Below are 16,927 nucleotides of genomic sequence, written 5' to 3'. Positions count from 1 at the left end.
CAGCAAACTACTTGAGAGTTAAGATACAATATTGGGCATCAATTTCAAAGAGAAAGAATGCAAGTGATGTGGAGGTTTATAGGAATTTTTGAAACAAATATTAGTGAGAAAAAAAATTATCCATAGCATTTGGAAGACACTAGCTATATCATTTGGGCATGGAAGCCCAAGGGTGGAAGACAACCTTGAAAGGAGAAGCCCTAAGTGAAAGCATACGAGTGAAAGTAAGAGCTATGGTGAAAAAAAAAGAGAGCAAGAGCAAGAGACATGGGATGTGGAAACTCCAATAGTCACAATGTGTAATCGACCTTCCCTTATTCAAATCTCACTGAAAGAATATAGAATGAAGTGACAGTGATGGGTACGTACCACTTGCACTATATGGGTGTGCAAGTACTTATCAAAGTGAAGCAGTATGAAAGCATGTGACCAAGACAGAGTGAATAGAGAGAGAAGAGAGAGAGAGAGAGAGAGAGAGAGAGAGAGAGAGAAAGAGACAGTGGAATGCAAAAAATCTGCAGTGAATAATGTTGTATAAGGATGCAGATATGTACATGGCTGCAAATTGTATGTTTATGTATGTCTCCACCTCAAAGATCTCACACTCAATGAACCTCAAGGGCAATCTCCACAATCAACAATATGGAAACCTAAGATCAAAATTATCAAAGTGTGTCAAGGCTAGGCCAAATAAATAGCCCACAAAAAATGCCATAAATAATGTGGGTCGAGTGCATTAAATGCAACCGACTACCTAGCAGACTAACTACACATGCACTTGATCGACTGCACCTACTATGCCATGTGGCACCTGCATTGCCTGCCACCTGTTGACATCATCTATATGGTTAGGCCCTACGGCTGCGACTATAGAAAACTGCTCAAAAATGAAATTGCCTATCCAAGAAATGCCAATCTCTCTAACACCCCCTCTTAGATCCTAGATAGGGAAAAAGGCTAAGAGATCTGGACTACTGTCAAAGTAAAGGCTAAGAAAATGCCTTCATAAACAAGTCGACAAGATTGTCCTCTATCTTGCAGTAGACCAGGGTAATAGTCTCATCCACAATCTTCTTGCAAATGAAATGGTACTGGATATCATTGTGCTTCATCCGAGCATGGAACACGGGGTTTCAGGCAATGCAACTCTCATTGTCACACTTAAGAATAGTAGGACCTTTCTGTGAGCAGCCAAGCTCCTCCAAGAGCCTGTAAAGCCACACTATCTCATATGTAGTACAAGACGCCACCCGATACTCCACCTCAATTAAAGAAGATAGCACAACCATGAGTTGCTTCTTGCCACTCTAGGAAATAGCATCAACATCCAAGGTAAAGCAATAACCTGTCATGGACCTCTAATGACCCACATCACCAACCCAATTTGAATCACTCCATCCGATAACGACCAAGTCTACATCACCTATACCTGCTAAATAATAGATCCCAAGATTAGGGATTCCTCGTAGAAACCACAAAATCCTCTGAGCAGCCTACCAATGCACCATCTTACATTCACTCATAAACCCGGCCAACACACCTATAGCATAATATAAGTCAACATGAGTATTGAGAAGCTAGATCAAGGAGCCAACCAACTACCTATAATGGGTAGCATCCACCAAAGGAGAATTGGAATGAGCTGTAGCATTCCAAGTCATGTCCATAGGAGTTGTAACAAACTTCCATCTCTCCATCTCACATGTAGTCAAGAGCTCCATCACATACCACTACTAGGAAATAAAGATCCCCCTCAAAGTCTGATAGATCTCATGACCTAGTAACAAATGAAGAAATCCCATATCCATCATCTCAAACTTCTCATAAAGTGTTGCCTTCTTCTACTCGACCATCTAGGCATCATTATCTGTCACAATCAAGTCATCCACATAAAGGACAAACAACACATGACCTCCACTTGAGGTGTGAACATAAATTTGGGGGTCAATTGTAGAACACCAATACCCCAATGTCTCTTAGAGGAACAAATCAATCTTCTCATTCCAAGCACGAGGAGCTTGCTTAAGGCCATAGAGAGCCTTCCTCAACCTGTACACCTTACCATCAGAAGAACTGAAGCCTAGAGGATGCTCAACATAGATCTCCTCCTTCAACTCCCCATTCAAGAAGACAAACTTCACATCCAGCTAATAGATTGGCCAACTCCTATGGCTAGTCAAGGCAAGAACAGCACAAACAGTAGCCATCTAAGCTGTAGTGGAAAAAGTATCATGAAAATCAATGCTTGGGCACTGTGCAAAACCTTTAGCAACAACAAGGCAGACCTTGTGCTTGTTCAACATGCCATCATAGCAATACTTGGTCTTGAAGGCCCATTTGACTCTAATGATTTTCTTATGATAAGGCTTAGGCACAATCTCAGCACAAGGCACCAAGTGCCATTCCTCTCAAACGACTCCAGCTCCTGCTCATTGCTCCCCGCCCAATGATCACATTATAAAGCCTCATCCATGGAGATGGGCTCCTGATCCTGCATGGCACGAGTCATCAAACAATAATTAGTGTATACAAGCTCGGTGTGGTGTGTATGGTTCTTCGAGAATGTCATAAACCATCCTACAACCACTCCTCAAGGATCCCCTCAATCCCTGCATCATGAAGAGTGTCACGTGCCCAACGATGAGGAGGCCGAATCTCTCCTCATCACTCGCCATTTGTTGGGGTTTCTGGAAGGTCCACTGACTACTAGGTCTGAATTGGTGAGGCCAATGGGGCTAAGAACTAAGCTGCTCATCCGGAAGAAGAATCCTTAAGAGGCATAGGCTCCAGAGAGACAGTCATCACATTGGTTCATCGAGATCTCCAAAAATAGGATGTGTGTTTTTGTTGGCAAACTCCTAGTGGATACCACAATCCTGCACAAAAACAAGAAAGCTCATTAGAAACAAATTCTCTATTCTTATCTGATTGTAAAGTGTTCAATTTTTTGCTCAATCAATTCTCCTCAAAGAGAAACCAACCCATGAAGTTGGAGAAAGCCTTCAACTTCAGCTTCAAGAAATAAGCCCATGTCATCTTGTTGTAATCATCCACAATTAGCATGAAATACAAGCTCCCTCTAAGGGACTCCATCCTCATCCATCCACAAAGATCAGAAGAAATAAGCTCCAAGGGTGTTGAAGACCGCCTTGAAGCCTTACTACTGGAATAGCATCACAAGTTTGCTTCCCATAGATGCAAGATACACAAGGCTATTGGCTCACCACAATATCCAGAAACCTCAAACAAGCTATCATTTAGATGCCTTCTGAAGGTAATCATAGTTGAGGTGACCAAATCAAGCATACCAAAGCTCAGACTATGTTTGAGAGGTAAGAAGAAGAGAAAGCAAGGTTGAAGAAGACCACAACATATCGATTCCATTCTCCTCATAATCTGAAGCAAGGACTTGTCTCGATCCATGATCAAGAATCCACATAAAACTTGACCAAGAGGCTAAGAACACAAATCTTGTGCATCAAAAGTAGATGGTATCCCAAGTTCGGTACATAAAGCACCTCGAAAGTATGGGCACCACCTTGCCCATCTAGAATAAGATGCATGTTACCCCGTCCCTAAATAGGGATAGAAGAACTATCACCAATGAGAATTTTTTCATTCAAATGTCACAAATGAGCAACACTTGCTAAAGAAGGAGTCATGTGATGTGAGGCACCACTATCAACAATCCACTCCCAAGTGTATGGGGCTATCAACGTAGCATTAGAGGCCTTTAGGGTCTATGCCTCAACCACCTCCAAGCGGAGGAAAGCAGCTAATGAGGAAACTGCCACCGCTCCAAAATCCTTTGAGGATTTCTTTTTCTTCTCTTTTTCCTTCTTCTCCTTATCAGGGCAATCATTCTTCTCGTGACATATCTCGCCACATATGTGACAAATGGATTCATTTTCCTTGTCCTTCTTTAATTTGTCATCCTTCTTCTTTTGGTCCTTCCCCTTTTTCTCAAAGGAATGACCTGCCAAGGCCTCAGATTTAGAAGCATCGGTCCCTTTCAACTCCTTCTCTTGGTCCAAGACCATAGGAACCAACTCCTCCCAATGAAGAGTCTCCGACCACCCTAAGGCAATCAAGGTAGAATAAAAACCACTGAAATGGGGTGGTAACTATGAAAGGAGAATTATCGCCATGTCTTCAAAAGTGGTCACCTTCCCTACATTTTGTACATATATCTCAAGCTGCCTCAACTTGTTAATATGCTCTAGCATAGGAGATGACTTGTTGACACTCATGGTCCTCATCTGCACTTCCAAAGAAACTCATTTCATGAAAGTCATGCAATTATACATCTAATCAAGCTCCATCCATATCTACCACGCCAGCGTCAAATGTTGCTCTATATGAGAGATCATAGTTGTAGTGCATGAGAGAAATAAAAATGAGTGGATGCAAGCGTTTAGTTTGTCCCAATGTGCCTGAGCCTTTACCAAATCCAACTTATCACTTGAAGAGAGTCTGGTCTCATCTCATGAAGGACAATGGATAACCTCTGTATAACAAGCTCCGCCAAATCATAGGACTCCAAAATGGTTAGCAGCGTAACATGTTAGATGTGATAACTTTTACCATCAAGCTTTTGATCTAATCAAAGAGCCTATAACACACGCACTTTCCAATCCATGATCATCTGAAACTCTGTCTTGACCTTGGAAGACATATTTATCTAAAATGCTTGCACAAAAAACACAAAAAGTAGTCCCCTCTGACTATGTGAACTCTCGCCACTCCTTCACCTATCAGAGGTGATTAAAAGGTAAAATCTGCACAATTGAAGGCCCAAAACGCAATCTTCTTCCTTCTCAAATAGCAAAAATTAGTAGGGAGGCTTCAACAAATCTACTCCTTTCTCGCATGCCCACGCTCATCTAAGCCTTGTTCTTATGTGCAACCCTCCTACTCGCCCTTGAACATTGAAAATGCAGCATTGTGTCGCGTTGAAATCTCCTCTTCAAGTAGGTCCATGTCAAAGTGAAGCAATGCAAAAGCATGTGACCAAGACAAAGAGTGAACAGAGAGAGAGAGAGAGAGAGAGAGAGAGAGAGATAGTGGAATGCAAAAAATCTGCGATGAAGAGAGTTGTATAAGGATGTAGATATGTACATGGGCATAGAATGTATGTTTGCGTATGTCTCCACCTCGAAGATCTCATACTCGGTGAACTCTAAGGACAATCTCCACGATTAGCGGTCTAGAAGCCTGAGATCAAAACTATCATAGTGTATGGAGGTTGGGCAAATAAATAGACCACAAAAAATGCCATAAATAATGTAGGTCGGCTGCATTAAATGCAACCAACTACCCAATAGATTAACTACTCTTGCACTTGACTGATTGCACCTGTTGTGCCATGTGGCACCTGCGTTGCCTGTTGATGTCACCTATACAGTTAGTTTACCACATGTTGTGCCAATTGTGATAGCAAAAAATTGCTCAAAAATGAAACTACTTGTCTAAGGAATGCCATTCTCTAACAATGCTATTAATATAATGAATACGCAAGCAGTTAGGCACAGACGCCTTTCCCCCCCAACAACCTCCAACTTAAAGGTGAATGTGCTCCTAGTGAGGAGAGAACAAGAAAAAGTGACAAAGTACAAATTTACATAAAGTACAATAGGATGAGGAAATATGTCATCTCATCCAACATCCATCAATTTCCTAAGGAAGGCAAAACACTCCATTAAGAGACTTTTAGTGAGCAGATCTATAACATTTTGGTCAATTGAGATCTTGACAAGCTCAATGAACTTGTCCTCAATGACCTCTTAGATAAAGTGGTAATGCACCTTAATGTGCTTTGTCTTCACATGAAATACCAAATTCTTGGCCAACTGAATAGCATTCATAGAATCCAAATGCAATATAGGGACCACATCAATAATACCAAGGTCTACAATCAAACGGCCTAACCAAAGAGCCTCCTTACAAGCCTCAGTGGTTGCAATACTCTTCCTTTGTAGTGGATAGGGCCATCCATTTTTGCACCCTCAACATCCAAGAAACAGCACCTCCTACAAGGGTGAAGACATAGCCAGAGGTAAACTTCCTATCATCTTCATGTTCTACATAAATAGAGGCAATGTATCCCATGACTCTTGTATCTTGGCCACCATAAAATATGCACATATGTGCAATACCCTTAAGGTATCTTGTGATACCTTTCACGATATCCCAATGCCGCCTTTTCCAAGTGTAGCCATATTAGCATACCACAACTCCCACTGCAAATGCTATATCAAGATGAGTGGCTATCATGGCATACATCAAATTTTCCACTGTGGATGCATAAGGGAACTTAACCATCTCGGCCTTCTACTCATCATATTTCGAATAATTGACTTGACTAACCTAAACATGAGAAGGTAAAGGATAGCCAACAAGCTTAACATATTGCATATTAAAACACTCAAGGACCTTTTCGATGTACTCCTTCTCTAACAAATAAAGAAGCCTCTTAGAGCGATCGCATGAGATATGCATCCCAAGAATATGTGAGGCTTATCCCATGTCCTTCATCTCAAAGCTTTTCTCTTGAGTTGGCCTTTCAAAGCATCAAGTTCATTATAAGTGCTTCTAGCAATCAACATATCATCCACGTAAAGTACCAAAATCATAAGGTTGCTATATTGAGGCCTTGTTCGTGTATAAACACGGATCCATATCACTATGAGTATATATGTGGGAGCTTTCACTCAACCGCCAAGACCCACAGACCGCTTATTGTTTCAAGTGTTCCAAGCCAAGCACTAATGGCTACCTCTCACATAACCGACATGCCATCCATATCTACGGGTATAGTGAGCTTACCTCCATGCCGTTCGAGTTACCTCCTCTCCTGCGCACTCCGGTAGCTCCACGATCCAAGTGCAAGCTTCAAGCAAGCTCAATCCTCCTGCTCCAAGCTCCAAGCTCCATTGCCGCGAGCAAGAAAAGAGAAGAGAAGAGAAGAGAAGAAGAGAGGAGAAGATGGAGAGCTTCTCCTCCTCGGTCCCTCACCCTCACACACTCACTCCCTCACACTCTCACACTCCCTCTCTCAAGCACAAGCTCAAGCAAGCAAGAAGAAGAAGAAGAAGAAAAAGAGGAGAGCTACTTTTAGCCACACACAAGAATGAGCTTCTCATTCACTTTTCAACTTTATATACAAAACCCTAAATCCCTTTTGGGCAGTCATCCCCTTTTTCCCTTTTTACATGGCCGGCCGTAGCCTAGGCCCTTTTTCCCATTGTCCTTCTATCTCCTAGCTTCCTTTCCACCGCCCATCTACATTTACAAATTGCACGGGTGAGAGCCCGGCGCTCCTTGAATTAAACCATGATGCGCTTGTGCTCTTTTACAAAAGTTTTGACTTGCGCTTTTCCTTGTGCACCTTTCTCCCTTATTTAGGACTCTTCTCCTTGTGCGTCTTTGTCTTCCATTTCTCTTTGCCTTGGCTTCTGTCTTTGTCTTCTTATTTAGCTTTTCCGGATTTTCCACCTTCATTCATTTGAGGGTTAACATTACCCCCCTCCTAGACGAGTGCAAGTCCCATGGCACTCACCGTCGTAGGTAGCAGGCTGTAGCATGCACCGAAGACGTGGGTGACAAGGACGCCGGTGGTTTCCGTGGAGGAGTGTTGGTGGTGGTGTGGTAGAAGATCCTGGGGGCCTGTTGGTGGCCAAGGTGGTTGGTGGAAGGTTGTTGGAGTTGGCGGTAGGGCTATTTTGTGTTGGGGATTGCATTGATGGCAAGCAAAAGTGTTGGTTTGTTAGGGATTCTGCACATGATGATTCTTTGCGGGCTTGTCGGATGGTGAAGGATAGGTGCTCAGAGTTGGGTGTTGATGAGGAGTGAATGACACTTTTGATGGAGTCTTTAACACCTGCAATTGAAAACCTCTCCTATGGTCTCTTCCTAAGGGTAGTGTTAGTCTTATCTATTGTGCACAAGACAGAGGGCAATTAGTTTGGGAGACAGGTCGAACTCTAAGCAAGCTGAGAGTATTGTCCTGCACTTGAGGATCCAAACTGTGTATATACTTCGGTGCTGATATTATGTGAGTGCTCGTGCATACTTAGATATTACGTAGTTAGAAGACTGTCGACCTGGTTCCTTGTATAGCAATGGGTTAGTGTAGCAAGGGGCTAAGTTGATGAAAAAATTTGTCGATGAAGACGGGAAAAGTACACTTGAAGATTGCTTGAGACATCATTATAGTCTTGTCAAGGCCATGTAGCATAATTGAGCTCCTTGATGTCTAGCTCTTGGTAGCTAGTGACTACCTATAGTGCTTGAAAGGTATGGTGTACTTTCCCATTGTTTTTCATGCCTTGCTTACCACTGTGGATTGTAATGGCATTGAGATGAGTGCAAAAGAATTGTGCAAGTGGTTCAGGGTGACATGTCTAACTATAGGCGAGGCAAGCTCCCTAGGTATGTCCTGCCCTTAATGTGCCCTAAACAATTGTGGGGGATGTACAAAGAGCTAGGGGATTAGGGGCAGAGCCAGCCGACCAAGGTCACTAGACGTACCTAATTTGAGGACCCCTAGGTGCAATGGTGTGATTGTGTGTGTTTTTTTTTTCCTTTTTTCCTTTTTTTTTTGTGGAAAAAATGAATACAATCAATGCCATACATTGAGGCTGTTATCCTTTCATTTGGATTGAGAAATGTTGGGATTCAAAGGCTATGAAGAATTGATATTACAGAGATGATTGTGTCACCAGCCTTGATGCTAGAGGAACTATTGTTGAGGTGAAGAGAAACACTTGAGATTTTGCAAACCTCTTTTAACATGTGAGATATCGAACAATTGAGGTAGCACTTGGAGTGAGCTATGCATGGACGAGGGCAGAGCATCTTGCGAATTGGATCCTGGATGATGAAGAGACGTTCGCCCTTATTGAGAGCGTGGCTCCTGCCCGAACATAGAGTTTGGCCAAGAAGAAGAAGGTAATCGACGATTATGCTTTGGCCATGCTCAGTCACAATATGTGCTTTTTCCACAGAGGTGTCCTTGGGTTCTCATTTAGTGGCGTTTCCGTCATGGCTTTTGTTTCTTAGTATTTCTGTCACTTCCTCCATAATGGTTCTTTGTGGGGTTGGTGGTCTTGTGGTGACTTGGATGTTAAACGCTTCTAGACATTGACCTGTGTCATTCTACATCAACTTGTCACTTCGTGAGAGTACATGCTGTTAGAGATCATTGTCAGGTAGGCAGGATCTGGGCTGCACAGTCGGACTGTGCAGTCGGACTGCCACGTGGCAGTCCGATTGCCTGCAGCCCAGTCGGCTACATTTAATGCAGTCGACCTGTCCTATTTTTTTGGGCAGATATCGGCTATTTATACCTGACGTCTCCAGCAGTCTCATACATCTCCCGACTCTTCTCTGTCACAGATTACAGACCGGTGCCGTGCAGATTTCTGTCTCTGTTCACAGATTTCAGACAGTAGATAGTGCAGACTGCAGCAGACTTTGAGGTGGACAGCAGGTCGTATCGTCGAGGTGGAGACACGCAGTCCAGCACATTGCGCCCGTGTATATCTTTGTATTCAGCATTCTATATACAGCAGATCTTCATCGTCCACTGTCTCTTTCTCTCCCTTCTCTCTCTGCGTTCTCTCTCTCTCAGTCCTACGCTTCCGCACCGCTGCACTCTGACATGGTATCAGAGCAGTGTTTGAGGGCTGACTGAGCGCAGAATCAACCTGAAGGGGAGTTTCCATCGCGACACAAATTTGCGTTTTTTGTGTTTAAGGGCAGACAGGAGGGCTGCGCCTTGGAACAAGGCTGAAACGAGTGTGGGCGCACAGGAAAGGAGTACATGTGGTGGATTTGCTGCTGTTTACTGCTGTTTGACGCGGAGGAAGTTTGAGTTTTCAACCTAAAAGTGTAGGTTTTGCTTTTTCATCGCCTCCGGCGGGTGAAGAAGCTTCGGGACGCGGAAGAGCCTTAGCAGGCTGAGTTTACCCAATCAGAGGGGGCTGCTTTTGCATTTGAGAAGGCATTGCAAGTGAAGATGTCTTCAGAGATGGACTTGGAGTTCCAGGCGATTATGGACCGGAAGGTGCCTGTCTTACCGGCTCTTCCTACAGATCAAAAGCTTGACGGCGACAACTACCGCATTTGGCGCGTTATGATGTTGGCCATCCTTGAGTCCTATGATTTGGCGGAGTTGGTACAGGAGGATATTGACCGGCCTTCAGTAAGAGATGAGTCCAAACTCTCTTCCGATGCTCGTGCGGAGTTGGCCAGGGCCCAGTCTCATTGGGACAAACTGAATGCCAGGATTCGATCCTTTCTCTTTCTATCATGCACTACAGCCGTGATCGCTCACATCGAGCACTTGACGGTGGCTCGTGAGATATGGCTGGAGATTGATCAAATGTACAATCGGATGACCTTGATGAAGAGGGTTTCTTTGGAGGTATAGATGCGGACCTTGTCCGTCAATAAGTCTTCTTCGCTAAGGGAACACATTAACAAGCTAAGGCAGCTATAGATGCAGGTTCAAAATGCGGGGAAGTCGATTTCCTCCGAAGACATGGCGATCACACTATTGTCCCAGTTGCCGCCACGATTCGGTACATTTTACTCTGCCCTTATTGCTTTGGGGCGAGAGTCTACTCTTCGCTGGGAAGAGTTGGTTTCTATGGTCTTGGACCAAGAGGAACAGTTAAAGGGACAGAATGCTTCCAAGTCGGAGGCGTTGACAGGTCAAGCCTCTCAGAAGAAGGGGAAGGACCAAAAGAAGAAGAAGGGGAATAACAAGTCCAAGAAGGACAAGGAGAAGGACAAGGACAAAGACTCCACATGTCATATTTGTGGAAAGACTGGCCATTGGAAGAAGGATTGCCCTGACAACGACTCGAAGGACACCAAGAAGAAGGAAACCAAGGATTCTGGAGCAGTGGCTGCACCCTCATCAGCTGCATTTCTACATCTAGTTGTCATTGAGGACGCTTCACCGAATGCTTCTGATGCTGCGATGACGGCTCCCCAAGCTCGAGAGTGGATTGTTGATAGTGGTGCCTCACGGCACATGACTCCTTCATCAGATGGTGTTGCCCAGCTGCGACCTTCGCGTGGGCAGGTTCTCATTGGAGACAGCTCTTCAGTTTCTGTTGCAGGTCGGGGTAAGATACAGCTTATTCCGGATGGACGAGGTGGCACCCATACCTCAGAGGTTCTGCATGTACCAGGATTAGGGTACCATCTCCTTTCAGTCCATAAGATTTGCTCCCTTGGTCTTTTGGTGGAGTTTGATAGTTCTACAGTGCGAGTCCTTGATCGTGAATCGAGGAAGGTTCTATCATCTGGATATGAGGAGAACCGCATTTACAAACTGAAGTCTTCCACTACCCTCTCTACTCTTCTTCTTACCTCACAGTCACAGTCTGAGTTATGGCATGCTCGGTTTGGTCACCTGAACTATGACTATCTTTGGAGGGCGTCACGTGGACAGCTTGTTCGAGGGTTGCCGGATATAGTGGTGAGCCAGCAGCCATGTGTCTCCTGCATACGGGGGAAGCAGCATAGAGACGCCATTCCCCGCACCGCTTCGCGGCGGTCTACTTTACCGATGGAGTTAGTATCTACGGATCTATGTGGCCCTATGCGGAATGAGTCCCTGCGTGGGAGCTCGTACTTCATGCTGATCGTGGATGATTATAGCAAGATGACATGGGCCTATTTTTTGGCACTAAAGTCAGAAGCTTTCTCGCACTTCAAGGATTGGCTTCTCTTTGAGGAGAACCGATCAGGCCGGAAGTTGAAGACCTTGCGATCCGACAAGGGAGGTGAATTTGTGTCTAATGAATTTGCTCGGTTTTGTGCAGATAGAGGAATTCACCAGGAGTTTGCCAATACCAATACTCCTCAAGAAAATGGTATTCTAGAACGGAAGAACTGCAGTGTGATCGAGATGGCGCGCACCATGATGGAGCACCGACAGACCCCTCAGGTTCTGTGGGCCGAGGCTGTGGCTACTGCAGTCCACATTCTTAATCGATCCCCTACTTCGGCCGTGGAAGGAATGACTCCATTTGAGGCTTATTTTGGGACGAAGCTAGATGTTTCTTACTTTCAAGTCTTTGGGTGTGATGCCTATGTTCACATTCCCAAGGCTCACCATGATAAATTTGAAGCGGCTTCCCGAAAACAGGTATTTGTTGGCTACAGCTCCCAGTCCCAAGGCTACCGACTGTATGATCCCGTCAAGCGGGATGTGTACACTAGCCGTGATGTGCGATTTGTGGAGGTTCCGGCTTCTTCAACGGGTGAGGAGCACCCCGTTCTTGGAGATCCAGGGGAGAGTTGGGCTCCTTCTACAGTTCCACTGGAGCCCGTGCCTTTTGATTATGATTCTGTTTCTGACATAGAGTCTACTGTTCCACCGGACACCTCTGCGGAGTTACCACCGGTGGATATTCCAGAGTCTTCTGCTGATGGAGAACGACGAGGGGAGGTTCGGCATCCTCCTCGCTGGACCCGTGACACACTCCGTGATTCAGGGATCGAGGGGGTTCTTGAGGAGTGGGGACCGCAGGATGGTCCGCGGCGGTCACAGAGGCACCAGGCGCATTCTTCGGAGCTTGTTTGCTCCAATTATTGTTTGATGTCCCGTGTTATGCAGGATGGAGAGCCCACCTCCGTAAAGGAGGCTTTACAGTCCGTCCCATGGAAGAAAGCTATGGAAGCTGAGTTGGAGGCTATTGAGAGGAATGGCACTTGGTCACTTGTGCCACGCCCCCCGAAGAAGAAGGTGATTGGAGTCAAGTGGGTCTTCAAGACCAAATATCTCAGTGATGGTACTTTGGATAAGCACAAGGCTCGCCTTGTTGCTAAGGGTTTTGCCCAGCGCCCAGGGATTGACTGTCATGACACCTTTGCCCCCACAGCTCGTATGGCAACCATTAGAGCTGTTCTTGCTTTGGCTGGCCATAGGAGATGGCCTGTTTATCAGTTGGATGTGAAGTCGGCCTTCCTGAATGGTGATTTGAAGGAGGAGATCTACGTTGAGCAGCCTCCTGGCTTTGGTTCTTCATATGGGAAAGTCTACAGGTTGAAGAAGGCCCTGTATGGCCTCAAGCAGGCCCTGTGAGCTTGGAACGAGAAGATTGATTCGTTCCTCCAGTCTCAGTTGGGATATCGGTGGTCCAAGGCCGATCCGCAGCTGTATGTTCACACTTCTGAGGATGGTTGTGTGCTGTTTGTATTATATGTTGATGATTTGATTGTCACAGGTGATGATGCATAGCAGGTCCAGGAGACAAAGTCAGCTTTACATCGGACGTTCGAGATGACGGATTTGGGGCTACTCCATTTCTTTTTAGGCCATGAGATTTATCAGTCTCAGAGGGGGATCTTTCTCTCCCAACAGAGATATGTACAGGAGCTCTTGGTGTCTTTTGAGATGGAAGATTGTCGGGCCCTCTCTACTCCTATGGATCCGAACTGGAAGGCCACTTCCCATTCAGCTTCTCCTTTGGCAGATGCGTCCCGCTATCGACAGTTGATCGGGTCCTTGATTTGGCTTCTCAACACCAGGGTTGATCTATGTTTTGCTGTTGGGCTCTTGGTAGGGTTCATGAGCGAACCTAAGACGGTGCATTGGCAGGCTGCTCAGAGGATACTTCGGTATCTAAGGGGGACGTCTGATTTGGGGATTCATTACCCCGCAGGGACAGATGGGTCAGATCTTGTACTTGCAGGTTGGAGCGACTCGGATTGGGCCGGTGACGTGGACCACAGGCGGTCTACAACAGGTTACTGCTTTACTTTGGGTGCAGGTGTTATTTCATGGAGTAGCAAGAAGCAGCCCATGGTAGCCCTTTCGTCTACTGAGGCAGAGTATCGGGCCGCGTCTTCCACCACATGCGAGATTGTGTGGCTTCGGAGATTGTTGGAGGAGCTTGGGTGTCCCTAGACTCATTCTACATTGCTGCGATGTGACAATGAAAGTTGCATTGCCTTGGCGAGGAATCCTGTTTTTCATGCCCGGACGAAGCACATTGAGATCCAGTACCACTTCATCCGAGAAAAGCTTTTGGATGAGACCATCACTGTGGAGTATTGCAAGACGGAGGATAATCTTGCGGATTTGTTTACGAAGGCGCTTCCTCAGGCTCTACTTCGGAGACATTCCAGATCCCTCAGGCTTCTGCCCTGCCCAGGCTTTGAGAGGGGGTGTTAGAGATCATTGCCAGGCAGGCAGGATCTGGGCTGCACAATTGGACTGTGCAGTCGGACTGCCACGTGGCAGTCCGACTGCCTGTAGCCCAGTCGGCTGCATTTAATGCAGCCAACCTGTCCTATTTTTTTGGGCAGATGTTGGCTATTTATACCTGACGTCTCCAGCAGTCTCATACATCTCCCGACTCTTCTCTGTCGCAGATTACAGACCGGTGCGGTGCAGATTTCTGTCTCTCTTCACAGATTTCAGACAGCAGACAGTGCAGACTGCAGTAGACTTCGAGGTGGACAGCAGGTCGCATCGTCGAGGTGGAGACACGTAGTCCAGCACACTGCGCCCGTGTATATCTTTGTATTCAGCATTCTATATACAGCATATCTTCATCGTCCACTGTCTCTTTCTCTCCCTTCTCTCTCTGCGTTCTCTCTCTCTCAGTCCTACGCTTCCGCACCGCTGCACTCTGACACATGCATGGTATATGCCGCAACTATAATAAACCAGTGCAACGCAAGGAGACATCACTTATTTGGATTTTATGGTGTTGACTTAGATATTTATCACCTGCGCCGCTTGATTAGCTATATCTTTTGCTAAAGAGGTGAAATATATTAAACGTAGATATGAAAAGTTCATACAATTCGGGACCACGTCAACCCTTAACCATTTAAAGACAAAAAGGTATGGCCAGGTAGCAGTTGATAAGCCCTTTGTACAACATGGAGCTACTCTATTTGTACGAGGCGGGGTGAGTCTGGGTGGCCGGGTGATTGGGGATCTGCTGGCGTGGGACTCCTGTGGGGTTGGGTAGGGAACATGTCGGCCGAGACATGAATGGTGTAGTCCCAGGCCGCTACCGTTTCCATAATGTCTTTAAACAATTCATTGAATTCTTCCCTTTCCCGAGTTGCCCTTTCTGCCCTTGAGCATCTGGGGCCCGAGCGTGAGATGGGGGTTCGTGCCACTCATGTTGCCACCTATTGCGCGTTTTGAGTCTCGACTTTCTTAACTCGAGGATTCTTTGGCCTTCGCCCTGGACAGTGTCCCTTAGGGCCTCGCTTCTTGGCATACCTCTTGATGGTGGGCACATAGCGCTCCGGTGGAGGGGCGCGTGCCACATGCTCCCGTCTCTTGCGAAGAGCATCTTTGCAAGCCAGATCTCCATGATTCTCCATGCGTCCGCCAAAAAAGGAACCCAGCAAGACGCAATGCAAGGGTTAGACCTGGATATAGGATACAATTGTTTGCATGGAAGGGATTTCAGTGTGGTTTATGAAGCGCATATGACAAGAAGGGGAGGGGTGAGGCGTGCGGTGTTTGTTGTAGAGGAATGGCCCCCATGCTGATGTTCGCGTTGCCTCCAGTCATTAGCAGTTATTAGTTTATGCTAAGTCGCGTGGACTGGTTGTCGTGGAGTGGGACAGGGCACATCCTCGAAAGGATAGACCAAGAAGGGAAGTAGGTGTATTGAAAGGGACTATACCTTGTCTACACCATCAAAGTTGTTGGTCAAGGATTCCTCTAGCGGTAATGTGGGTTGCATGCCCTTTACTTGGAGGTGGGGATGGTCACACGGCTTTTAAATGCGTGATGAGAGGAGGACTTAAGGAGCTTAGCCTGTCAGACCCAACTCTTGTCCCTGCACTTGAATATCATTGCGTATGTGTGTTGATATTGTTTATACAAGGTGACACAAAAAGCAGTGTTTATTTATATACATATTTGGGAATTCATGTCACTTCACGAGGATAAGAACCAAGTGTAGAACTCGGGGTTGTACCGAAGCGTGGCACACGCATCTAGTATTTGCGGTAGCTTACTTAATACTGATAGGTATTTTGCCACGTTGAGTAGCATGGAACCTTGACCGAGTATACTGGCAATATGTAACTCCTCCTCAGTGAGAACCTTATCAATTAAAGGGCCCTATAGCCTAGTTCCAGCTAAGTCCATACCCCGAATGTCAGTCAGCACTCAAAGGGAAGTTGGTGCCACATAGGTTGAGTCTCTTTGAGACCGCCATTTGGCCAATCGCCATTTGGTCTACGAGATTCGGTCAGCAGAGCATTTCATTGAATGTGACGGTTAAGCGCAGTTCATCAGCCTCCTCGTCAAGCATGAGTCGCATACATTCATGCAGGAGCCTATCGTAGTGCCCGTTAAGATGTTCTTGTTCTTCCCACGATAGAGGAAAGGTCAAGTAATCTCCAAGCTGCTCCTTGGGGATTGTGCCCATGTCCGCAAGGACGTAGACATGTGCGACCACTTTGAGCTTAGCATCCAACTCAGTTAAGCATTCTGTGACACTTCTATGTTCAACGAGGGCTTGCTCGGTTGCTATCTCATGCAAAGTTCTAAGAGCTTCCTTAGGCTTCAGCATGGCTGGGGGCTCAGGCCTAGATGAGCAAGATTGGTCAACGCTAGGATTTCTTATGCTCTTGGGGTTCTTACGTTTCTCCTAAGGTTTTGCTGTTCTTTTGTCATGGTTCTTCTCAGATGTGACTGGTATAGATTTGTCACCTTGTTGTGACGACGTTGTATCCACTCTTGATTGGTCAATGTGAGTTCCATTGTCAATGGATAGAGTGTTGCAAGCAACTGTTGATGGCAACGGTTGCTTTGGTTTTTCAGAGCACACAGATGTGTCTAAGGTTTCACCGCTATTAGGAGAGGCATCAGTGGGTTCATTGGTGGATAGACTCGATGCTTTATTCATTAGCTCTCCAACGCCCTTCG

This window comes from Lygodium microphyllum, chromosome 7 (genome assembly GCF_053477565.2).
Source record: "Lygodium microphyllum isolate KBCC chromosome 7, Lygodium_microphyllum_v1.1.10, whole genome shotgun sequence".
Classification (NCBI taxonomy): domain Eukaryota; kingdom Viridiplantae; phylum Streptophyta; class Polypodiopsida; order Schizaeales; family Lygodiaceae; genus Lygodium; species Lygodium microphyllum.
Note: the sequence above shows the minus strand (reverse complement) of the source record.